Source organism: Centrocercus urophasianus, unplaced genomic scaffold, assembly GCF_019232065.1.
Source record: "Centrocercus urophasianus isolate 14NV4802_14NV808 unplaced genomic scaffold, USGS_Curo_1.0 seq_2, whole genome shotgun sequence".
NCBI classification, from domain to species: domain Eukaryota; kingdom Metazoa; phylum Chordata; class Aves; order Galliformes; family Phasianidae; genus Centrocercus; species Centrocercus urophasianus.
The window spans coordinates 1936759-1963943 of record NW_024884755.1 but is presented as its reverse complement, the minus strand read 5'-3'; the positions used below and the strand labels follow the sequence as shown (position 1 = coordinate 1963943).

General features: G+C 44.4%; 1 long non-coding RNA gene across 3 annotated transcripts; it reads right to left on the bottom strand.

The window, feature by feature from the left end:
* Positions 1–8877: 8877 nt before the first annotated feature.
* LOC122162005 lies at positions 8878–26476 on the bottom strand. Of its 3 annotated transcripts, none has more exons than XR_006169375.1 (7): positions 24446–26476; positions 23227–23329; positions 22367–22518; positions 16339–16422; positions 15150–15393; positions 9886–10315; positions 8878–9044 (listed from the first exon to the last, which is right to left on the bottom strand). It is a non-coding gene; the product is annotated as an uncharacterized LOC122162005 (long non-coding RNA). The 3 variants fall into 3 exon arrangements; XR_006169376.1 differs by lacking the exon at positions 24446–26476 and having other exon boundaries at positions 9886–9967; positions 10046–10315; positions 23227–23492; XR_006169374.1 differs by lacking the exon at positions 24446–26476 and having other exon boundaries at positions 23227–23492.
* Between the last annotated feature and the right edge of the window lie 709 nt (positions 26477–27185).

The following is a 27185-nucleotide window of genomic DNA, read 5'->3' as shown; positions in this document are numbered from 1 at the left end:
CTGAAGGCAAAGCTTTCTGAGGAACTGGGGACAAATTGGTGTGGGTTGCTCTCCTCACTCTCGAGTATTTGAAAGGTGGATAAGGAAACATTGATCAGAATTGTGCTATGCTTGGCTCTTTAAAGAAACATCCTGGCCTCACACAGAAAATTAGGTAAGAGCTATAGCTTTACACTTGGCTGTAACTACGGAACAAAGCGGTAAGGGCAGCATCAGGGATACTTCAGTGGATAATGCATCAATTTTCCCTGCGCCAGAATCCCAGACCCTCTTTTTTTGTACTTCCAGAGCCTAAAAGCGCATCTTATTGGCCACCATCCCACACAGAAGCATCTTCACATGGAAAGCCCTCTTTTCTTCTAAGCACCCACTCAAAACCTTCCTACCCCACCAGCCAGTAACTCCATGCTGTCGGAGCTCCTCCTGGGAAGCACCGCACACCCCACGCCTTACCACACAGGCTGCTGTCAGCCGCATCCCAGGCTGGTGTGAACACACGGCGCTGTATGATGTACTGTGACTCCCATCACGTAACCTGCTCCGACGGGCGAGCTCCCGCTAATACTGGTGGATCATATGCCCTTACATCCCTGCAACGACTCCATTTGCTGTCAGTTGTGTAATGTGGGCAACTTTGTTACCAGCCAAGCGGAAACGACAGTGGAGGGAAATTCTGCACAGGGAGTGTGACACGGCGCTGGAGAAGGAAGCATTAAATGAGAGTGAGAGGTTATAAGTCTGACAGAAACCTGATCTGTGTTCCCTAATTATGGAGGCTCACTTCCACAAAACTGACACAAATGTTAAGCCAAATTAAATGTTGTCTAATTAACTATCATACACAAGGCTTCAAAGCAGAATGTCTACATGTTATTTAGCAAAGTAACCGAACCTCCAGCAGCCGCCCAGCACACAGGCAGCCGCTGCGCCCACCCCATCCCGCGCCCCTCCCCGCAGCACCCACAGCAGCACCCATGGGAAGCAGCTCCGTCTCTGCAGACGCTCAGTTTCGGGAGCTGGGCAGTGAGCTGGTGGATTCTCAGAGCCGTTCTGTCCTCCAGGACCGGGTGGTGAAGGGCTCTGGTTCGTGCTCCAGAGGGAACAGCTGCGGCCGCTGCTTCCCGTACAAATCACTTCTTATCCCACCTTAGCTTTCTAAAACATGGATTTGTTTGTTTAGGAAGAGCCATGTTAAAACGCAACAGCCAAAGCACTGGAAAATTGATGAGTGAGAACTGGGGAAGAACTACGTCCAGGAGCAGCTTAATGGCTAACACAGCCCATACACAGCACAAACAGAGCCCTACTGTTCATGTGCTCTCGGAGCATGGTGGAAAGGAGAGTGGAAAGGAAAATGGGGCAAGAAGTGTGAACAAAGCCCTTTATTAACGTAATTCTCCCTAATTGTTTTACAACTGTTAAATGGTATGAAAGGCTCTGCTATTATTACCAGCTGTAGTCTCCCTCTCCCTACCCACTCTAAGCTTCCACACACTCAAGTTACTCAAAAACAAATTGAACAGAACGCTCAGTGCAAAGCCAAGCTGTCAAGGCCCTCCTTTTTTGCTTACCCTCTATGCACCCCAAGCACAAACACATCCCTGCAAGGGCCAATCTTGCCCCGTTAGCTCTTGCAACCAGTCCATCACGGCTGGGTCAAGCTTACACGAAGCATTTTCTCAAACACCACGTCACAAAATTCCTGGGACCTCATCCATGAGAGGAGGGTCTTCCCACCTTGCTGCGCCCAACACTCCATCAGCAGCAAGCAAAGGCACGCAGGCATGCACTGCTAGCAATGAGGGAGCTCATCAGCCAACTGCACAAGGCACAGCTCACCTCCCCATCCAGTAGGTTCAAAGTAACTTCCAGCGTTCATTGGAAAAGCTGCTTGAACTAAGCACTGCCAACAGCACTGCGGTGAGGTGACAAGAAGCTGCAGGGACTCTTTATTCTCTTATGCCCCCCAAACAGTTATCCTCTTACTGCAGGGAATAATGGAGTTAAAGTGGAAACTGCAGGTCTGAGCACCTTTGTAGGTGGCAGCTCTCCATTTCTCAACAGGTGCTTAGCCAGAAGCACAGCAAAATTAAAAGAAAAACTATCTTTTTCTAATAGATATTGACTGGAATGGAACAGAAGAAAGGAACAGCCACCAGCATGGGGGTGAGAAAACCAATGGAGAAACGGACAGCAGAGAAAGGAAAACTGGGAACCTGCTTCAGAACCAGGCCAGCAGTTTGCCTTGCTTACGGCCCCGAGACTTCCTAGTCCAACACAGGTGAACTTTTCACAGCTGAGTACCAGCAAACACGACCCGACTCGTCCAACAGAACCATTAAAACAATAGAAGCCTTTCTGCAAGGAACCGAGCGCAGCCCGTTTGCGCTGGCCCTGCCATGGGACCCCCTGCTCTGCCACCCTCTGCTCACTCTGACCTAAGGTAGCTCTCTCAGATTGCCTCATGCATTTTTCTCCTCTGAACACTGCCAGCACTCATGAGAGCCTCATATTTTTCAGTGCATAGACTTCATTTCTTTTTGTATTTTAGAGAAACACACCCTAATGCTCCTGCTAAAAGATTCTCAATTTATTCTCAACTTATAATAGCACTGAAGCTTTCTTTGACTTAACCTTGCCATAGACAACAGCCTGCTAATCTGTGCATTTGCTGTTCCTGCACAAATGAAGCTCAGCTCTCCTTTCTTACCCTCAGCACAGATTTAACAGCAATCTCCGGCGCTCAAAGAAGTTTACAACATTTCTACTACAAACTTATTTCATTCTGCAATTACCAAATAACATAATTGTTCTAATTATATATAAAGCTTTACTGTAAATTAAGATTAAACTGGGCTGTTGAAATAAATGCTAATATATTTAATTGTGGGATGAATTATCTTGGCTTCCTTGCCATTCCTCAATAGCAAGGCTTCCAGACAAGCATGACTGAACAACACCCCCACACACATCCACCCAGGTGCACTGTGCAGCAAGCACAAGCAGCACCGAGCTCCAAGCAGAGGGCACAGTGTCCCTGTGTTGCTTGTCTTTTTTGGTGGGCAGCTACCTGCTTCCATGAGAAGGCCCACGTTCTTCGTTTCAATGCTTAAGATGGAGCTGACAAGCGCTCTCTTCTGAGACACTGCTGGTGGAGGTCAGGAGATCCTCCTGGAAGCACAGACCGAGGGACTGGAAGAGGGCAGGCTGTCACATTCTGCGCTGCTGAAGATGGGAAGTCACAGCCCCGGCACAGCACAGGGCAACAAGAGACAGACACCAAGGAGCTTTCTGCCTCCACTCTGCCTTGCCCACATCTGCAAGGGATTGCCCACTGCAGCATTCATCTCGTCCATGCTGAATATGAATTCTGATCAAAGTTAAGCAGAGAAGCTAAGATGCATCTGCCAAGATGTTACCATCAAACCACTTTTCCCACCCACCTGGCCTCCAATTTGATCCCAAGCCTCCATCACTGCAACAGCAGCCTGCGTTTGCCAGCTCCTGATCTATGCTGTTAGCTTATTTAGTATATGTTAAAGGTAGGTACGGTAAATTTGATTTGCAACCCGTCACGTCTCATTTGCGTGATGAAGCCATTGCAATAAAATGCTTCTGACATATTACAGTGGCCTATGACATGATGCCAATGGGAAATGACATGCCCCACCATGCTGAATATGATAGCATTTCTCTGAAGGACCCATATCTCCTAACAGTTACACATTTGTCCAGAAAACATAGGAAGAATAAACACAGATTAAAACACCTTCTCTCTCAGCACCTTCCTCAGTGCCCTTCAAGACCAGCCCGGAGCTCAGCAGGTAGTGCCAAGGTGCTTCCAGATGCAGAGAAGTTTTTTGCATATCTTTGTAAAAATGCACCATTAGTTAAGTGTTTAAATGTTTCTATTTTGTACATATTTCGCATCTGTTCTCCCTGTATCACTGTGACAGCATCCATAACACTGCAGCAGAGGAGGCCGTGCTGTCAGATAGCACAGCAGCTCCAGGCCCACAGCACAAAGGAGCACAGCAGCCCCAGAGAGGCCGTGCCCCAGCCGCAGGGCTGGGCATGAATCAACACCAGGGCGTCATGAGTGTGCAGCAGTTCCTGTTAAAAGACCCGAGTATACTTTATAAGCATTAATGAATTAACTGTCCAGCACTCCTGCTAAAGGGAAACACTATCCTTCTTGTACGGGCTGGAACTCTGGGCAGAAAGAGGTTAAGTGATTTGTACAGGGTCACAAAATAAATCTGTGTAAGTTGGAGCAAAACTCATGTATTCTGTCTCCAAGTCGTGAGCTTTAGTGTGAGCCCATTCTTCATCCACCTCAGTCACGCGGGGGCCGGTGCCAGGATCACCAGATAACTGAGACACTGCAGCTCTCACACATGCAGCCTCGACCTCCTTCTGATTACTCATACTTCAGAAATACTCACATTTTTACACGCTTTCTTCCACAACGAAGTTTTATCAGCCGGAGAACTTGCAGCAAGGTCAAAGTAATCATGTGTGGTAACCTGCAGAGCCTGGTCAGAGCTCCTGAAGGCCAGGCCAGTGAGGATCCCCCAACAACTGGAGAAAGCCCTGGAAAGCAGCCTGGTCTGCTCACCCCCGTGCACCTGCAGGACCTGAGCATGGGGATGAGCAAGCGGCGCTTGCTGCCCAGCGGATCCTGGGAAAAAGCAAACTCTGACACTGAAAAATATTTTGTTCCTCTCGCCAGCGCTTGTGATGAGATTAAATTAATTAAAGAAAATTTTAGATTGAATACCCAGGGCGAGAAACCAACTTCCTGATATTCAGATGTATTAAGCAATGTAATCTCCCAAAGGAAGCGGTGGAACCCATATTGCTCAGAGCACTTAAAGCCAGACAGGACTGAACAATTAGTTCCCTTGTCCAAACCGAGACAGACAATCTCTCACCTGTGAACGGGCGCTCTTCCAGCAGACAAGCTCCGTCTTTAGCAAGAGCAGTTCTTCCCCCTGTGCTCTCACAGACATGACTGGGCAGGTGCAGCCCAGGGAAGGCAGTGCTGCTGCCAGTGCCCTGTGGCCCCCATGTGGGAGTGGGACGCAGTCCACCATGCCAAGAGAAAGGAAGGACATCCACAAGAGGGTTCCGAAACAAGCATCTTGCACTGGTAGTGCCCTGCTCACTGCTGTGTGAACACACCAGCTACGCAGGGTTGTGCAAAGTCTCACTCTTTCTCTGCACTTCCAGCACCATGCAGAAATGCAGACCGAGGGTACTACACACATCTGTTTTTGACTGCCTCAGATAAGCATGCTCTGCAGGGTTGTCCCACCTCAGCCTTGGCACCCAGCTGTAGGGCACTGCACCCAGCCACCTGCTTTGCCAGGCAAGCAGCTCTACATAGGGTCCAGCTGCCTCCTCTCCACCTCAGCACCCAGAACACTGCCAAGTGCTGCAGAACAAAGCCCTGAAATTCCTCTGCATCCTCACACATCTCGCTGGAGCTGAAGCTCCATCTCACACCCGCTGATCACCAGCAGAGCAGCCACACCTGAGGCTGGGGGAACACAGAAGCAGCCCAGCTGGGGACCTCTCCTCCCACTCCTGCACACCTGGAGGCTGCTATGAGCGAAGAGCAGCAGGCTGGCCCACAAACACCCACCAACAGCCCTTTCTTCCCCCCAAATCAAACTAACTAATCAAAAAACAAACCTGCATGGCTTCAGTAGCACAGGAAGGCCAGTGACAAAAGCCTACTTGCATGCACAGCCCTCTTTCAGTTCGGAGGCATCAGGTCTATTTCATTTTCTTAATTCAGGTTGGCGGTGTGATTTCAGCTATTTCCAAGCATAGCAACAAATGTGCAAAGTTTCTGTCTTCCAAGTGAACCAAGTCGCTTTGCTATAATGCATCTGATGGGTCAAAGTCCTCCTAAATCACGCTCATCGTAAAGCGATACTGCCATCACATAAATTTCAGCCTTTTAGTGCAGGCCTTTCATCAACTCATAATGCTGTCCATGCCTCAAATGCTAGACACTTCAGAAAGCCTAATTGTAAGCTATGAAATGCTCATTTTTCTCTTCAAAACTATTTTTATCACAATTTCTTGTTGCCCTATGGTGTATATTGATTTTATATATTATATAGCAAGAGAGATAATTGCGTGCAAAGAGCTGCATGCCATTTAAGAGAAAGGAAAATAAATAAATCTATTTGGTGACGGCATGAGACAAGCTGAGAGAATACATTTCAATCTCACTAGAAAAATACACACCAGTTGCAGACCTTGCTGTAATCACAGCAATTACAAAAGTAGACGCTAGATTACAAAATTACATCACGCAACTTCACAAGCTTCCTGGGGACCCCGTACATTTGTCTGAACTATATTCTAGCCTTCATTCTTCATCTGCAGTAAATCTGAAGGTGGGTGTCCCGTTTGTCAGTGTATCATGAAAACTGTACCAGGTGGCTAATCCTCCTTAGGGAACTTGAACCTTGGCAAAGTATTTACCAGAGTCTGAACAGATGCTTAGGCACTCATTAACCAATTCATTTCATCGTCACACACGCCACGCCACTGTAACATTAAGAGCCTAACCACCCTTCCTCCCCACCCCCAAAACGGGGAGCTGAGACTGAAAATCTGCCCTTCATTTGTTCAATATGGCCTGGTTTGTAATGCAAGTTTAAATTTTCCAACTGTCTGGAAACATGCAGATCAGCAACGCGGCACAGCATGAACCCAATTTCAGAGTTTTCAGAACAGTGGGATGCAATTTTTGAATGTATTTTTGTGGTCCGGCTTTCCTATTTATAATAAAACAAGTAGCAGTAGGAAGCCCCTCTCTCCACGGGTCCAGTTCTGTAACCACAGTTAGATGAGTTGTCATCCTTATTGTATTGACAGACTCATTGCTGTAACATCATGCCCTGCTGCAGAATCAGGCCCTAAAGACCACAGAGAGCTTGAGGAGGACTTGAACCTTCACTTTGCCCTTCAATGGCACAGTGGGTTTAACGACATTAGCAGATACCCATGGACTCGGGATCTGGCTTCAGTTGAGTAGGAGAAAATAAAACAGGAAGGAATCACACAGAAACATAACCCCTAGCAGAAATTCAGATCTATCATACTGCAAGTGCGTGAATTCCTGGGCGCGTTCGGCTGGTTTCAGGCACAGCATCAGGACACCGAGCGACCTTGGGCTGAAGCTCATCTTTTCAGCTTTTATCTTAATGTAGAGGTTGGTGGCAGGGTAGGTTGCGGCATGTCCCAAAGAGAGGACTGCAGCAGAAAAGGGCACCGAATCTTCAACTGGACAGGTGAGGAACCAGGAAAGGCCAGGGCCTGCCTCTGTGTTTTACAGCACTGGGACAAAAAACGGAAACACCCCAACCCAAACTCCCCGTGACCCCGGCCGTACCTCCGCACCCCACGGCCAGCAGGAGTCCATGTGCAGCCGAGCCTCGTACAGCATCGCCTGCCGCTTACCTGAGAGCCCCTGCGGAGCAGCCCCAAGCGCTGAGATACATCTCCGAGAAAACCCGCAGCCACAGCCCAAACCGGGCCGAAGATGAGTTCCACACAAGCTAAAGCCGACCCTAGCCGCCCCGTCCTCCACACGGACGAGCCGCACCGCGCGACTACACAGGGCGGCCATGTCGTGCGCAGGGCGGGGCCGCCATGTCATGCCATGCGCAGGGCTGGGCGGCCACGTGACGCTCTTCCCGCCCGGGTGTCATGGCGGCCCCAGCAGCGCCGCGCGGTGCCTGCACGCGGCTCACGCAGCCAGCGCGTGCCGAGCGGGAACGAAGCTCGTCTGCAAACGGCGCGGCAGCAATTCCAGCCGATGGCGCGTTCTGAGGAAACGCAGCCTCAGCTACGCTGACAAGCTGTGCCGTCTCCAAAGACCGCTTTTTTTTTTTAATTTTCATTCGAGAAACACAGGTGGCTTCGAACTGCCCTCCTTCCCCTCCACCCTGAGAAGAAAAAAGCAGAGAACTGCAGCCGTGTGCTTTATTCATGCTTCGCACCGCGTGCCTCAGAACAAAGGCAGTTCGGAGCCGTGCCCAGCCCCGCACTCCGTGCCCAGCCAACCCTCGGTCCCTCAGCGATCCAGCAGCACCGCTCCTCACAGCCAACGCCCGACCTCTCACAGCTCGCTGCTGCTGCTTAGAACTAATTGAAGTCAAACAAACAAGGCTCGGCTCCCGCTCCGCCCTGCCCACCGCTGACCCCGCTGCGGTGCAATGCGGCCCCTCTCCAGCCCGGCTGTGTGACATTTGCCCAGCCGCTTGTCCTGCGAGCAATCAGGAGCCCAAACGCGGGCTGTAATGCGTGGCTGCTGGGATTTCAACTTGCAGCTCCCTTACAGACGAGTAATGCGGTAAGACTTGCTGTCCAATGCGGTGTCTTATTGAAATATCCCAGGCTGCTTCACTTGTCACAGCTGTCGTTTCAGCCATTTGCACTTACGCTGTATTGCTTTCATTACAAAAATAGAAATTTGTGTCCTAAGTGCTGTTACACTACTAATGCTAAATATTTAATTCCCCGGGGCTCTAATTATGGTTGAGCACTGGCAACACTGATTCTACTTTCTAATAACAACTGTAAAAGCAATTTGAGCATTTTTCAATTAATTAAATACATAGTGTACGAGTAACCTCTTGTCATTTTGCCCTCCAGGACCTGTGCTAATTTGTGTGGAATAAAATGTTTTGAAAATTAACTGATATACTAGTCTGATCATTGTTGTTCTATTAAATTACAGCCTGCCAAGCGAGCCTGGTATAATAGCTACATACAATGCAGTTTCCTTATTTATGGTGGTGTAGTGGTTGGTTGGAAAAAAAAAAAAAAAAAAAAAAAAAACACCCACCCAACACACTTCTCAAGCCATTTCCAGAGGCTGTGTTCAGGAAGCCTAATTAGCAGGAAGGAGGCCGTCTATGGGTGCTATCAACAGCAAACTTAGAGCACAGCAACTCTTCAGCTAGGAAGCACAAAGCCTCTCTCCGCTTTCCAGACCTCGCTTTCACCTTCTTTCACATCTGAAATTGAAAGTGTTAATTAAATGACTCGCTCCTGTAAAACTCCTACGGATTAGTTGGTAGTTTACACTTTAGCACATGGGAATCAAGTTGCAATGCTAAAGCAGCACACAAGGAGTTCAGAAACCAAATTTTCATCTTTAACTTTTGCAGAGCTCGGTCTGTCGGATGGGTTTATTGGGATACAGAAACAGCTGAAAATACACAGCTTCTCACTGGCACATTCAGATATAAAACTAGTTCCTACTGCATATGCTAACAGGATGCTAAAATTAACAAGTGTATATTTTCAGTTTATTTAATACAGCCCTAGAAATATAAGACAACAGTATACTACTGCATCTTACGCATCCCAGGAAGGAACACTTTTTTCTGTGTTAAAAATAATGCTAATAATTACAACACTTCCTTTAAAGAATTAGCAAAAAAATGAAAACCCAAACAGATTTTAAAAACTTGTCCGCATTCTTTATTTGTAGCCACCAAATAATATTCTTTCAGCATAGACTTTAATATTGTGTTCTATTTTATTGTACGTAATAACAGTAAGTCAAACGTAATGCCTGAAAAGTGCTTAGAGTTCAACAGTTTAAATGCCCCAAAATACGGGAGTGAAAGCATGATGGTCTTAAGCCAAATAGCTGTAAGAACAACACAAAATACAGATACTACATAATGCTACTAAGAATTTAAAAAATTTATGCTTAACAAAGCATTTCTTATTAAACAACTGCCACTGGCTTTCGCTTTCCATGCAAAAGTTCTGTTATTTAATTATAACTATTTTAAAAGAAGACTTTGGGGGAGGAAAAAAAAAAAAAAAAAAAAAAAAAAAAATCACCTCCAGCCTCTGTGCTGCTCAACAGTGTGACTCTGTGACTTCCTCTCTCTCAGCGCGGAGATGAAGATGGCCGTGCTTTAACCTGGAAGCGTTCAGAAAACAACAGCATGTTTGTCTTCCCTGCTGTGTCCCTTCCCACTGATCCCAGGCTTCCACCCACCTGGCACCGTCTGGGGCTGGCAGAGGTGTGGCTGCTGCTGACAGTGTCAGCCCGGCGCTGGGCTTGCTGTAAGGAATCACAGCAGAAGAACCTGGCCTTCCGATATTTTCCACACCTGCCTGCTCCTTCAGGAAAGCACTTTGCACCCGTACGTACCTAAAGCACGCTTGCTGATAAGGCTGTGTGCTTAGCTGTGTGCAGCACTGGTCATCCACTTCTCACTGCAGCTCAGAGGAGCAGTGTGCTTGGCAGGGTGCTCCACACCGCGAGCTGTGTGAACAAAAGGCATGCAAAGTGAGCTAAGAACTGGCTTGATCTCGAGAGCTATGTGTTTGTGAACTCTGCCTTAAACACGTATTTGTAGTTTTAAAAAAGGGAATGCTAAAGATACTTTTAGACACGAGCTGTTAACAGGAAAGGCAGACTGAGTGTTCTCAAATGGACCTCAAATTGTTCCAGTATGTTGGAAAAAGAAAGCAGAGGAAAGGAAACAGATCGCATCACAAAAAATGACACTGTGTATAACCAAGATGTTATAATTTTGTATAACCAAGATGTTATAATTACAATATAATCAAGAGAGTAAGGCAAACAGACAATGATCACAAAAGAGAATAAGTGGAAGAGCTTACCCTTGGGTTGAGCTCACCAGAAGATACCAAAAGAGGGGATCTCCAGAAGAGATCCTTCCCCTCTGGTAGCCAGCTCTTAAATAGGTCCAGGAGGGGTGGAGCCTGGCTCCACCCCTTCCGGCAGCACAGGTGAATTGCCTTCACCTGTGCTCCTCTGGCTGACTCAAGGCTCACCTCAGGTGATTAATCAGAGGTTCAGGCCGTGACTCAGCAGTTCCCACACACACTGTCAGTAACTGTATCTGTTCAATAGCCCTTTTGAGGGATTTCATGTACAATGCACTTAGCCACTCTGTGCTGCAGTTACGAGTCTACTTTTTTCACAACTTGCAAGGCATTACACATGCAGAACACTGCGCTCATCATTTAAAACAAAACCGAGTCTCCAATTTATGTTACATGAAATTCCTTGCTTGCTACACCAAGCTCTCAGACACTAAGAGCTGCAAGTCAAACTAAGGAGGATTGCATTTCAGTTTAAATAAAGAAACCAACTGCAGGATTCCTCTGGCACCAAGCAAACTAAGATCCTCAGTCAGCATTACAACACTATTTTTTCTCCAGATAAGTAAAAACAGAACATACAATTACTGTCAAATAAAAGTGATCATGTCTCCAGCATGTGTGCAGTTGTGTCTACAAAATGCATATATACAGAAAAAAAAACAAGGGCACGAGCAATGTATCACAGTCATAGTTCTCTTCCTAAAGACAGTTTTATTTAACAGTGTAAAAATTGAAGTTATCTTTATTCCTATTAAAAGTATCTTTACTTGTCTGACTGGCAATAAATCCTGGAAGCATTCTGCTCACATACTGGGTCTTAAAGAACATGCAGCATGTGTCAACTCCAATAAAAGCGGCGCAGTTCTCTAATTACCCCGTTCACCCAGGAGCTGCTCTAACAAAGTATTTTTCCACATGTGTAAAACTGTAAAATAAAATTTTTTAAAAAAATCAGTCATCTGTGTGCAATGACTACTCAGCATCTAACAATAATGGATATACTGAAGAATAGAAATGTGAATTATGCCAAGCCTATAATTCTCAGTGACTGACTACAAAGTACTTGTAGCCAGCATTAAGCCTTTAAAACTCTAACCCTAATCAATCATGAACATAGAAATAAAAACTTTGTGGCCTTTTATGAAATCTGAAACATCAGTGCACAGCTTTAAGTAATGTTTCTAACTTTTTCTGAATCACATAGCATTCTTCCCACGTCAAATATGTTCTTCTGCATGAAAGCAGGTTTGCACGTACACGTCAAAACATAACAACACCACTCTAAACACGAGCTAATTACACCTGGCATTTGGGACCTCACTGATAACATATTGCTTGCCTGAGAGCAGAAGATACCCAAGTTGGACAAAACCAAAGTTGCACAAGATTCAGAAGTTGAAGCGCAAACAACTGCTTCCCTTCTGCAGTGCCTGTACCCCTGAGCCTGCTGCTGAAGAGCCACTACCACCTCCCCAGGCTGCACAGAGCTTTGAATCGCACGAGTTGCATGCATTTATTTCAACCTGGGTGACAGCACAGCAACAAAAAGCCCATGAAGAAGAAAAAAGGCAGATAACCGGATGCGATCAACTTGCGATCGCGCTTTGGTGATGTGTTAGTGAATGGGTGCCAGCAAACTGATCTTAGCAGAAAACAAACCTAATTTATACACAGCAGGACGCTGTCAGATTATTTTAAACCTAATAATTATTTCTAGCAACGAGGAGACATTACACTTTGCAGCAGTGTACAAAAGACAGTTGCTCTGAAAAAAATTCATGTGCTGCTTGATTCATTGGCGCTGGGGTGGATGGATGGATGGAGGAAATAAACCCACCTAAAGCCAATGAAACATCACACTCCTTGGAATCAAGTGCAGTGATATTAAATAGCATTTTTGAGAAAGGCTTGATTGTAGAAGGGAGAAGGTTTGCCAAATTAGTTGGTTTTGTTCCATCTGTCCCAAACATTTTTGTTGTTGTTTTTAAAGAAAGGATTTACGAAAAGGTGCCTCGCAGTTCAGTGGGAGCTGCCATGCCCCAGCTCTTTGTTACACCGAGGTACCTCCTTCTCTTCTAAGCCAAAAACACAACTGAGGCGACTCAGTCTGAACCCACGTGTAACAGAAACCACAGAAGCCTGCAAGGAATTCTTCCACCCCGCTCAGCCATTTGATCAGGCATACACCTCTGTGAAACCATTTCACATGCCTTCAAAATCCTAAAGTGCTAGAAAATCTGCTATTCCTTTTCTGATAATTTCTAATTATTCATTAGTCTTATTAAAAACTTGCACCTTAGACTTCGTCAGTAACTGATCTTTATCCCCATATAACAACATGCATCACCTTGAAAATGTTTTGCTATGTCTCAAATATGAAAACAATCCTATAAAATCAACTTGCCATGTTACAGATGTACAGATTGTTTTCAGGAATGCGTTGTATTCAACCAAGATTGAACTGAAGTTAAAGGAGTTTGAAAGTGAGAGTACAATGCTATTCAAGAAGTTATGTTTTGTCTAACATATCTGTGGCAAACATACAGAGAAATCATGTGTTTGTAATAAAAATAAATTATTAAATGCCCAGGATCCTGATATATTCATACAGAATGCAGCAACCACTGAAGAGCCAGAAAGTCTAGTTGAATCCACCCTATTATTTGGAGTATTTATAAGAAAAAAATATATATATGTATATATGTCTGCTGTGAAATTGTATTTTGTTTTCTTTTTAGTGCCACATAAACAATATGACAGTCTTAACTATAATACTTGATCATTTTAAGTGCTCAGACATAAAATTTTACTCATTGGCATAACGTAGCCATGACAGTGCTCCACATAAGACAGATGCTATTTTACAGTACTGGTTTAATTATGTGAAACTATATGGTATTAACACTTGAGTAGATGAAAAGGGTGGTTAGAAAGCCACAAGTATTTCATTAAATATTTTAACATGGGTATGACAATGGCCCATATTAAGATGTGAGGATTCCAGGCTGTCTGAAGGAGCTCTGTAGGCTCAGCCCTCAGCAGCCACAGATGTGTCAGCAGTCCTTGGAAGACATGGTGCTTCACTTCTGAACACAGACAGCTCAGCAGGGGTCTGACCTCAGGTTGTTGTCACAGCACTAAGTGCCTGCTGCTGCCCTCACCTTCACCCTATGGGCTGCTTCAGTGGCAAACTGAGGATTTTGGAAATTACGTGGTTCGCCTCCTTGAGCCACGCATGCACTGAGCACTGTACTGCAAGGACAGGCTAACATGATTCAAAAACTGTCTGATAGATTAGTCCAAATTTTTTCCTCAGTGTATAGCAGTGCATAGCCAAATTAACTGAAAACTTGGCAGGAAAGCAATAGGCCTCACACAGTCATATCATATCTATTACTTCTTTTCATCACATCATTTTTAAATACTAGCCACTCTAAGTTTATGGACAGTCCCCAGTCTGTGATTATCTGCCTTAGTCCTAAGGCCTAAATCTCATCTCCTCATGCTACTTTTGAGGCCAACACGAGGCTGAGCAACAGCTTTGGTCTGAAGGTACTGTGGTACAGCAGTGCTGCTGTGGATACGCCAGCCAGGGGAAGCTGTTCTCTCCTACAAAGCAGTGCCATGGTGCTATCCTGATGTGCACCAAGTTCTCCAGATATCATACATTATTTCCCTCCCTTATACATGGCACATGAGAGAGGCCAGTGCATACTTCCTCATTCTCCTGCTCAGAACCAATTAAAAGGTATCGAATGCAGCACCAGCTGAGGTGGAAGCTCAGTCCTTTCTGCGACTGAACTGAATCCTTTTCATCTAGCAGTGCCCCAAGAGGAGACACGAGCAGAGTTGCTGCTCTCAGATTTCTAACTGCTCAGAAAGCCTCTTGTTCTTTGTCTGCCCAAGTCCTGTTAATGGGACAGCACCTACAGTCCACAGTCTTCATGCAAAAAGGGCCAGGTTTGAAGAAATGTGTGCTGGCTTTACTCAGAATGCCTCCTGTACCAAAGATCAGCCATACTGGCACAGGGAACATTGAGAGCTTGCATGTCTCACTGGATTCCTGCCCACACTGCAGGCAGACCAGCAGCAGTGGGTAGACAGACAGGCTCTGCTGCAGAGGTAAGAGCTCTTCCCTTTTCTCTAAAAGCTAGTCAGGTAACCAAGTGTCAAAAGCCTTCTTTCAAGGCATGTAGTGGTTAAGGCCACGTCTGTGATGAGTGTGTTCACACAGCAGTGTGTTTGCTGAGATGGAAGCATCCGCACCATTCAAGCAGCTTTAGCACAGAGGATTTCCTGAAATCACCATCCTGTCAGCCACACACACTCACACCACCTCTCTTCACTCACATTGAACAGTACGAGTCACAGAGCAAAGGTTCACTTCACATTATCCAGTGCGTCTCTGAAACACAAATATTACTCATAACATAGCTTCACAGCTTTCCAACAGGTCAAATTTTTACCTTAGAGATGCAGCTGCACCTGCTGAAAACACCAAACCACCACCAGCTCCACAACTCCCCTGTTGGTGACACCCCTTCCCAGGCAAGCCATTGGTGCAGCTGGTCTGTGTGCTTCCTGCTCTTCCATCAGAATGACCCGGGCCAGCAGTAACCAGCATGTGATAACATGATCAGCTTGGGCTGAATTAATTCTGGGTGTGCTCAGGAAAACAGTTCAACTTCCTTGCTTAGTGAGAGCAATAACCTGCAAAAAAGAGAGCAAGCAAGTTTGCATGAAGCCTCCTTTATAACCAGCACAGCTGCTGCAAAGGAGCCTGTATCTCTTGCCTTCTCTGAAGTTAATCCCAACAGTTTAAAGCAGACTGGTGGAGGAAAAAAAAACGAAAACAACACAAAAACAACCACAATACATACGAATCTGAAATTACTCTAAAGTACAACTCCAAGGACACGTTGGTTCCAGTAGAGTCAAAATATAAGCCAGATGCAATATATGGAATTATAGTTGAAAAGATTGCGCAGAGTAAGTAAAAGTTAAAAATTCTTAATTTGGTATAACATGACATTCCCAGCAGTTTGTCTCTCCTCCCAGTAATTGTGTTTTGGCAATGCACATATTCACAACATCATTGCACAAGACACTTGCAATTGGGGGGAAAAAAAAAAGCAAAGGAAGTAAAGCACCTTTCTTTGTAATGCTGTCATTCTGAAAACTAAAGAAGGTTTTATAGAGAGGTAAAATATGCTGATCAAAACATGGAAGGACAAAACCTGATTCATTCCTTATTTGTTCAAGAATTACTAAGAAGAAACACTTTGCAGGAGGCTAGGGCAACAGTACTTTAGACAATAACAAATTGAGTGTTGTAAGAATAACTGTTTCATTGGAAAAAAAAGAGAAAAGAAACTGGCAAGAGAACTTCTCACATGGCATTCAACAGATTTTCAAATAAATGAGTGAGGTATGCAAGTTCAATTAGTTCAGAAATAAAGACCTTCCAGCGGTTTACCATAACGACGACATTGTACAGACAGATACAATAGCTCTTTGTACCCTAAAATCGTCAGTTTCATTTTACAAAGATAGCTTCCAAAAGCATCTTGTCATGACAGTCAAGTTTTGAGGTAAAAAACCAACAACCTGTCATTTGATAAAATGATGAAATTAACTGTCATGAGAACCACTTACACACTCCTCTTTCCTGCTATCCTTCTCATCTTGGCAGCAACTGATAAGAAGATTTCAGGGAGGTTTGGTCATCAATGGCAGGATCTAGAAGAGAAAGTTTTACATACAGTTAGCATTCTTACAGCTTCTAGTTACTGCATTTCACTAGCTTGCACTTCATTAGTTTCCTTCTGCCAGTGACATGAGCTCAATGGACAAACTATTTCATACAAATCACTGCTCTCTGCTGCAATTACACCTTGCTCCATAAAAACATTGCCTCTTAATAGTGCATTCAGAGGTAACATTTACACGGCCCTGTTATCTGCTATGAATTGCCAACATGAGCCAACGTGTTAGCCAGTAGGAATCACACATCACTCATTATCACACAGCTCATTACTTAGGGCACATGGCTGAACTTGAAGCTGTTACACTGCTATGTAACTTCTAAAAAACAAACAAACAAACAAAAACATGATGGAAAAAAGAGCAGAAACAGATGCAATGGCTGCCAGAATTCAAGAACTCCCACAGCATGTTTTCCCAAAACCATTACCTGAGATGTTGTTTAGCTAAGCAAGCAGCTTCCTGGACTGGTCAGTGAAAAGACCTGAGCTTTGTATCCCCAGAAGACTGCAGGACAACCGAGCTTCCAACAGAGTAATTGTATTCCCACAGTAAAGCCATCACAGTGCACCTCCAGATTTCTGCAGCTCACAGCAGATCTCTAGTTGGCTTCTGTCTTTTCTGCCTCCCCCACACAAAGCACCTCACATCAACTGGCCCTAAGAGGCAGCTGAGTTCTTCACGCCTAGAACACTTTCATGCAAACAGCTTCTGCTTTCTTCCACCTTTCTTTCTCCAGTCCACGCTACCATGCAGTCACTGCACTGATGTAACAACTGCACTTTCTCCTACTGCCCTGCAGCAGTACATCCACTGATGTGATGAGAGGAAGAGAGGGTCTTCATCCCCACAGCAACCTCACTGCCTTTCGGACAGCGACTTGCTTCCTTTTTCATGCCAAGCACTGTAAGGACAGAGCATATGGTCCTTCGAAGGGACATCAAATAAATATGACAGGTCAGTGCAATCATCATATTGAGTGAATTCAAATGATGCCGTATCTGAAATGAAGCGTCTGTGCATTATAAAGATTCAAAGCCCCCTACCCTTCATCCCTCTTTGAATTATTTATGAATTCTGCAACTCCAGCTGTTGCCACCAACACAAGGACATTACCTCATTTTGGGAATGACATTTCATACTAAAAGATAAGTTAACACAAACAAATAAAAAGACATTGGAGCTTCCTTAAAAAAAAAAAAAAAAAAAAAGAGGAAAACATAACACTTCTTTCCCCAGCACTGAAAATAGTCAACCATCAGTTAAGCTCTTGTTTCTCAACTTGTTTCCATAATTCCAAATATGATTTCAACATTCATGCATTAACTCAGCCATTCACTTTTAGCCACAGCAGTTAGCCTACATCCCTCAAAGCACCGTGGGCCCTCCTCATAGATTTTTATGGCACTCTAACAGTCCCCCATACACCACATACCACTATACCAAGTGAAAGCTTTTGGTACATAATGTGGTCTTTCTAAAAAAAATGCTAATACTCTGTATGCAAGCCTTTTTCAATGAAAAATTATTTGTGTGTTAATTATAAAAACAAAAAACAGCCATTTCAACACATCAAGTTTATGGCACAAGGGATAGATATCAACCGGTGCTGACCACTTACAGACCATTTTTACTCAGGTGCCATGACATATTAGTCCTTGGACTTCAGAAAAGAGTGTCCGCAGTTGGGAGGTGTCAGGGAGTTTGATTCCTATCACCCACATCTCCGTGTCTTCCCCCATCCTGCACCATTTAGAGACATATGACCCCTAATTATTAACCTAAACTTATATTCAGTCCTGCATGACTTAACTGATGGTTGTGCTCTGCCACAAATTAGATTACTCCATTTTTACCCATTAGCTTTATTTCATAGTTTTCTCCTTTACTTTCACCTACTGAACTGAGTTAACATGCTGCTGGGAGAAGATTTCAAATGCTACCAACAAGCATTTGAGATTTGGGGGTCTTAGTTTGTTTTCTCTTCATTAATCACCTGAAAGCAGCCTGGCAATTGCAGCGGTTCTAATGCTAAATGGAGACACGAAGAAACGTAAGAGCTTCCAAGTTCCCATCACCAGAAATTTCTGGTATCACACACAGAGCTCACAAGCCATTTGTCTGCTTCCTGCAGCCAAGAACGCACCGTTTGGCCTTAGTGCCAAGTATGTCGTTCAGGCCTGAACCGGAACGCCATGCAGGCAGGTATTTAACAAGCAAACATGTCTTGGGGAAAGGCAGCAGAAGGAGCTCCCTGGCCTGCGAGTGAAACAAACCAGTGACGTTCAAGAAAAGCCCACTTTGGTTCAGCCAGGACCTCCAGCAGTATCTGCTTTTGTTCACTTTGGTATCACTGAGCTCATGCAGTGTTATCCAGGAAAAGCAGATGTGGTTAAAACAAACATTTATTTGCCCTTCGGACTGCAATAGATCTGGCACCCAGCTCTGATCTGTCTCCCTTTTCCTTACTACTGTGGGAAAGCTACCCAACGGCGGCCTTCCCTTCCCACCTCCTGCTGGTAGCCAGAAAAAACAAAAGGAACAGAAATACAGAAGACAGTCAGACAGTTTGGGATGGCCAAAGCTCTAATGATCAGTTTAATGTTCCCAGCTGAACCCTAGCCTGCAAAAGCCCCTGGCGAGGTTATTACTTTCATCATTAACAACTCACCAGTATTTTGCAAACCCCTGGTGTTACGCACAAAACCTCTCAGACTAAACACCCTTCTGCAAATTAACAGATTATAAAAACCAGGAACATCTCTCAGATTCCAGGGTTGGCATTTAATTCACAATGCCACAGATTCTCAAGTGAAATAACTTTCTAGCTGTGCTAGAGGATGACATTTGCAAAAATCACATTTATTGGAAGACATTCTTCTGAAGATTTTCACAAGCTACTTGGATGCAACTGAAGTCGCCCCTCAGAAAATAAGGGAAGTCATCTTTGTGCCCAAACAGGCTCAATAAAGGCTCCTGGCTACAATATAATTTCATAATTGACACGTTACACACAAACACCAACAAAATGTCATTCGGTATAAGCCTGCGTTACACAGTTGCTTAAACCCAGTGTTGTGCAGTGCTCCCAAATACAAATGACAAATTGATCCTTTCCTGTGATAGTTTTTTTTAGCATTCAATATTTTTAACAGTAAGAAAATTGCACCCCAACATGGTCTTTAATCCAATCCTTACCCTGAACAATTGAAGTACATCCGTATTAATCTATTAGATGCTTTCCCACACCACACCTATGGCACTGCATAAATTACTGTAATATAAATGAATTACTGCTTGAAAATTCCCATTCTGTAAGGAACACGCGGTGTTACAAGGCACCAGAAAGAAAAATGTGCACTACGATAACTAAGTTTTATAACACAGTATATCTAGCTTCTCATAAAGCAGCTATCCTAAATTGTTAAAGGACGAGAATATTAGAGCGATCATATAGAACAAACATCAATATGTCTGAGAAGTCAATAATATGAAATTAAATCTACAGTTTATTTAGATACATTTCCATGCTCATATATGCGGAGTCCACTTTAAAAATGCCATTAGGCTAGCTTTTGAAGAATATTACTGCTAAAGACATTAACACCAACAGTAATTCTATCTCTGTCCTGGATAACTTGCATTTTTCTCTTTCATCATCTGATCTGCTGAACTGCACGGAGGAAGGAGCTTGAAGAAAATAAGCAGTCAAACAAGCACCAAAAAACCAGCAGCTATGTTCTTCATGCTGCATATTGCTGCTGTTTCAGTACGACTTGTTTAAAGCTGCACAATTGCACTACCTAACAGTAAAGAATGAAAAGCTTCTTGCTACAAGCTAAAAAGAAAGTCTTTACCATGCTCCTTGAAGAGCTCATTTTCACATTACTCAGGCTTCATTATGCTGAATCAATATTCGTTTAGTCACTGGGGTTATTGACATATTTTAAAATAAAAGTATACCCTTCAGCTACTGCACTCATTACGGGTAATTTGTCTTGTCAGGGAGCAGGGAATATTATCCCAGTCTTTCAGGGGCTGACAGCCCATGGAAATACCTCCCCTTGGTTACAACTGTAAATAATTTTAAGGTAAAATATTGAAAAATCAATGACTGTTTCCTGCAATCTGTCACAAACAAATCAATCATAATCTCTGCAGCCAGGGAGTATGATTCAAAGGAGATGAGAGCAGATGAAATGAGAGATTCCAGCCAAGAATTACAAAATCACTTCACATAATGGTGTCATCATTTAAACACTTAGCAGCCACTGCAACTGCCACTCATAACATCCAGTTGGACAGAACCCCAAGGAAGAGGAGGTAAAACGCCATTGCTGTTATGCAAACAAACTTTCATTTAAACGGTGCACTGTTAGCAAATAGCACAGAAATAACAGCTAGGCTTGTTTCTCCACAAAAGCTCTAAAATGCTTTTCTTTCTCAATGGCAGAGTCTCTATAAGTTAGCCTCTCAGAATGCAAAGTGTTTTAAAACAAAAGTAGGCTTTGCAAAAGGCACGCAGTGATATCTGGTCCTATCGCTGCTTCTGAAAATATTTCTATCTCCTTCAATCCAAATTGCTCCTAACAGAATTACACATCAAATTCTCCAGAGATCAAGAAAGGAAAATTGTCTGGAGTACCTTTGTCTTTTAAAGACCAATAAGGATTTCAATGCTTCTTTGTCCTCTCCATATCACGTTTCACATCTAATTTTCATTAAGCACAAACCAACTCAACTTTAGCGTAGGTAACCACTGCAGAATACGGGCCAGGGGGAGAGAGTCATAACCTACATAAATTAATTGCCAGCATATTTGCAACTCGCACTCAAAGAGATTAACTGTTGTGTATGGAATTACATTTGTATAAAGGATCAATTTATACATAAAGAATTAACTACTGCGTGGTCAAAACGCTACAAACCGCTCTTCGTAAATGTGAATCACTCTATTTTGATAGAATACTGCTAATACTGGGGCAGAAATCACCTCCTCGTTCACCCCCAGCCTCAGCCCAGACTGCATTTCCACGCTGACACGGCAGTGCACCAGACACGTCTCTGCAGATCGGTTACGATCAAACAGCAGACAGGACGCAATCGTTGTTGTGCAACCGCAACCGTGGGCCAAAGCCTCGTGTTCCTCGCACAAACAAAATTCCCAAACGCTCATGGAGTGCCCCACTTCAGAGCCTATAATTTGAGCTCTTAATCTTTAATGCGCAGAGCTCGTTATCACATATTCATTTTAATCACATTAACCTTACCAACTCGTGTTTCCAAGTGTTTATCTTGCAACTGTAAGACCAAGGAAAAAAACGCAATCAAGAGACGGAATTATTTCCTCTTTCCTTGCAAAGAATATATATACACTCTTTGCAGTCTTTTCAAAATACGAAAGAATAGGGCATATTCTACATCTAAGCAAGCCTCTCCAAGACAGGCATTCCTTTCATGTAGGTTTTAAGTCTTTATCTTCTACATGGAGAACACACATCTCTAAGACTAACTCTTTATTGATACACATCAAAATCAATGCTGTTTGTAGCAAGCTAGAGAGACTCTCTTCTGAGCAAAATAAACTATTAAAAAAGAAACTAAATTCTCAGGCCAGAAGAACCCATTACTGCCTTCGAGACTAACCAAGTGCAAGAAAACTGCACGTATGAGCTGAGAAGTCAATCAACTTCTCCTGGGGAAAGGCCCCTCTGTTGTGAAAGGAAAGCAGGGGGTGGGGAAAAAATACAAAAATAAAGAAAGAGCAGCTCCTAGAAGTGAATTGCAATACCACACTACGGAGGGCATCGCTCCCCTGCACAAAATCTCAAATGAAGCCATCCGACAGAGACAGCCTCAGCACCACCAGCCCTTTTCAATGTCCTCACTGGCCACCAGACCAGAGAGAGACCCCACTCACCACACGCAATGCCTTCAGCACAGCACAGTGCTTCTCTGCCCCAGCGCCGCTCCCCTGAGCCACGCTGTTATTGCTCGTGGCCATTAGCCAATTAGGTGGGTCAAGAATCACAGCAGACAGATGAGATCCATTCCTCCTGCACGCCAGTTCTCCTATTTGCAAAAAAGAATGCAATGACTCTTTCCCAGCATCGTAAGGCACTTAATATCAGTAATAAGTCAGTCACATCTCCTGGACAAGACTATCAAATCCTTTTATGCAATATTTGAGACTCATTGGGCTCAGAAGGGAGAACTCCCAGTTTCAAAGTGGAAAAGGCTCATGGATTCCATCTTTGGAGGCAAGGGGTCCCAGAGGGCTGCGCTGCAGCAGGCAGCACACAGCAGCTCCCAGCAAAGGATCCCTGAGAAGGAAGAGCAGCACATGCTGCAGCACCACAGACAAATGGATATTTCTTAGGTCAGCACTGTGAGTGTTATTTTTGCTGGACAAAGTATTAAGTTACTGTAGCAGCTGAGAACTATGAAGGACAATGGATATGTCTTTCTGGTCAAGAATAAGAATAATTTATTGAATAAAAAGGTACTGTTCTTCATTGTGACTTTCTCAAGCCATACAAGAACTTGCAGACAGCACTGCAGAAATAAACGATGCTGGCTTAAAGATAAGCTAACAGCACTTCCTCTAGTGCCTAGCTCCCCCATTTACTGTTCTTACTCATACTGTTTATTTAAGCCACCAGTCTATGTACATTTATTAAAAGCAGTTCCATATGATCCATGACCAATAATGTGGTGCATAATCACAGTTACAGCATTCAGTCTTACTGATAAAATTTAACTATTAGCAACACTCTCTACCTAATGGCGTTTATAAAATCTTCATGTTTAGGTGCTCTGAAACGAGGACTCTTCTTCCATCCATGAACTTCTGCGCTGCTTAAGCCAGTCTCCCTGAACTCATCTAGAGAGAAAAAAAAAAGAAAAAGAGAAAACGTAATTATTACAACGTTTGCCAACTGCACCATACGACGGTCTGAAAAGAAACAGGACTAACACTGGAAACGTCATTTCTGCTTCTGGTTAGAGACAGAACCCAGTAGCACAAAGGACAGTGCCACTACTGCAATGCTTTACTTAATGAATCATTCCGCACGCAGAACAAATCACTTCGGATTAGCTCAGAATAGGACTTCACATGGCTAGAAATTGCTGCAAGCCCAAGTGTATTCTGGCTTTGTGCAAGTTTCCTCCTGCATTCAGGTGTGCTTGCTGGGGTGGAGTGCTGGATTTGTTCTCCCCATCACAGACCTCTCTGCTTCTCCTCTTGGCTGTGCTCTGCCAAGGCAAAGCACGGACGTGGGGAGAACAGGGAAAGGGAATAATAACAAAGGAATAAAAGAATTATCTCTAACTGGGACAGATTTCCCTTACAACTTAGGGTAAAGGACGGAGCAACACAAGGGTCACTTCATCCACTGATCCAACACGCATGTCAAATCCCACACACACCATGTTATTACCACATCCCACTGGTGGATTTTGGTTCTGTGTTGCCTAAGAGTTGCACCGTAAATAAAGCCATACGGCAACCAAAGGTCTGGGGAATATGGAAACTTATTGGCATTTAATTAATAAATCAGTAATAGAATGAATATTTTGCTTTTGTTTGAAAACACAACAGTCTAATAAGTGATACGTGTATGGACAACAGCTTAAATCTGAGTATTTCCAGGAAATGCAAAGGGTTCCAGTCAGGCAAACAGAGGCACAGAGGTTACACACGCAGACACATCCCGGCCACATGACGTGCCACAGGCTGAATGAGGAAACAGGCTGGGATTGCAGACTCCTTGCTCCTTTCCTGCCACCAAGTCTCCCCCCTCATCTTCTCGGTCCATCTAAAGCTCCTCAGCCATCCTGCAGCCTCTCCAATAACCACACAGGTTTCCTTGGTGTCAGTTCAATAGCACCGTTTATAGCACAGAGGATATCAGCTGAAGTTTAATCAAAGCAAGAAATTAAATACTGAAATAAACTTAAGAAAAAGCAAAGAGCAAGCAGAACAAAAGTGCCTTACAAGAGTCTTTTCCAACTCAGAGCTGTTTCCTTCCCAAGAGACATCCCTGCATCCTGGAGCACAGAGAAGCTGCACTCCTTCCCAGCCAGGCAGCCAGCACAGAGCAATTCCGGCACTGTTAATATCATAAAGAAGTTGTAGGCATCTTTTTATAATGACAGAGTATTCTTAATAAAAGCTTCAAGCAGGTTTTACAGCTGCATATTATCCAATGAAACCAGTAATAAACAGCACTGTAGCATTATTTAGTGCACCTCCAATACGCCAAGAGTCACAACCTCGGCGTTATTTATCGCGCTGGCTGCAGCGATAGCTCTCAGCTCTGCAGTAGCAGCCATAGCCATGCTGTCCCAGCACACCACCATCTGGATATTGATACTTTGTTATGGGATATGAAAGAAGAGCTTAGTTACCTAATGCAGCTTAATTGAAAACAGAAGACCTAAATACTACGCCATGCATTATTCTGTACAAAATTAAATGCGAAGGGCATGAAAAGTTTCACGGATGCCAGCACAGAAATGTTTCAGAGGTAAACGCATTCTTGATATGTGACAGAAATGCTGAGAAACACTGAAAAAGCTGTGCTTATGGAAAGAAAAAGCTGTGAAATGCCTCCTTCAGGAGGAGCAGGAGATCGATCGGTCACGAGTTTGTTAGCACAGTGCAATCCCTGTTACCTGGATCCAGCCTGCCTCTGTGCTTTGAAACAATGATTTCTATGAAGGGAGAGAAAACAAACAAACAAAAAAAGATGATGATGATGATGCTGGTTCTGTGCAGCACACATTCATTTAATCTGCAGAAAACAGCTTCAAGAATCATTTGCATCTGTATCCATACGAAAGAAAATAGAAAGGTTGTTCTCTGATTTCTGTTAACATTCAGACTGTTACAAGGGATTCTCTGGTCGCAGGACTAGGAAGGTTGCCTCACCAGCTGTCACCAATACCAGAACTGCAAAAAATACACTCCAACAGAGGTAAAGGCACTAGGCAGCCCGGTGAAACACAGAGCCGTGTGAACACAGCGCTGCCATTAGGAGCCTGCTGCCTGCACACCGCTGCGCCCTGGGACAGGTGTGGCCCCACTGCAGCCCTGTGCTGGGAAGGCACCTTGCACGGAGCACAGCCACCCCTCACCTGCAGCTCCTTTGGCACCGGGAGGCAGCTGCCAGCAGAGGTGGCTGTTGGAAGGGAAAACTGGGTGGGTGAGACAAAAAGGAGCAGGTTTTCTTTTTTTTTTTTTTCCCCTCCCCTTCACTAAGCCAATCACTTTTACCACATATGCCCAAGGAACTGTAAGCAAAATTAACCTTAAAGACATATTTAACTTAGTCCGTATCACGGCAGCAAATTGAAGCAAATCACAGCGTTTGAGCTCATTACAAGAAAGCTCATTACAAGAAACTTCAAGGAAACAGAAACAGCAGCTCAGGTTTTCCCATAGTACTGCTGGGGTTGCTGGAGCTCTCTGCTCTGTACAGCCGCTCTGGGCTCTCTGCACTCATGCATGTTTTTATTGCACATACCAAACAGGTTTTTTGGTGCAATTAAAAAATGATAAAGAGTGATAATCAGCTTCTAACAAACAGAAAGATTTTGCCTGCAAAGGTCTGCTGAAGAAAACAAGGCAGAGATCTGCCTGTGTTGTCCTGTCCCGACTGCAGGCACGACGAAAATGTGCCAGGGTCTGAGTGGGAGCAGAGCACTAACAGGTAGAGTGCAGGGACATGGGGAGAGCTCCCCAAAAACCACGCCATGCTGAAAGCTGTGCAGGACTCACACTGCATGCACAGCACCACCCAGTACCCCACTTGGGGCAGCAGCTGCAAGCACAGCACTGCTTGCAGGGCAGCCTGCAGCTCACTGCCAGAGCATTGCGTGGGAGGTTTTAGCTCCTGTACAATGAGTTCTCTGTTGGTTTAACAGCAAAACGTGAGCTCCTCACCACTCTGCAGTTAATTAGTTTTAGTATTGTAAAGGTTATTCCATGGTACTATAAAGGTGAGAAAAGTAAAATATTTTTTCTTTGCAATTTGAAAAAAATATATATATACGTAAGTATATACACATATGCACAGATACCTAAGTTTCGTTCTGTTGCTAATGCAAGTTGCTTGTACCTTTAAACGCATGACATAAAACTCTCCTAGCTGTCAATTTCTCCTGCAGCCCAAAGTCTCCCGATGTGACTCATAGGGGCAGCCTCGGACACAAAGGCTTTTCCCAGGGCTTCCAGGCAATGCGGTCCCAAACTATAGGGCAAACAGATCATCCAGCATGAGTCTGGTTGGTGAGGAACTGTGATACAGAAATACCAGAAAGGGGCTGTGAAATCACCTCCCTCTCTCTGCATATGGAAGAAAGGGAAGAGAAAAAAAAAAAAAAAAAAAAACAGGCTGAAGTGATCTCCTTGTGCATCTTCCTTCATAATTCATGCTGAAAGATGACGTTTTCTCCGGATCTTAATTAAGATAACGATGCACACCTGTGCCGGCACCCTCTGCCAAGGCGGCATTATCCATCAGCGTCTTTTAAGCGCACTTCAAAAACAAATAAAGAAAAACACGCGCGCAAACAAATAAATAAACAAAAAATCGCGCTGCTTCTTCCTCGCTGCGTTTCGCATCCGAGACAGCCGCACCTGCCAGGGCCGCCACAACAGCAGGCTGCTCGGACGCTGGCGCTGGGGCAGCGCTCACAGCGAGGCGCTCCGCGAGTCCGGCACAGCCGGCCAG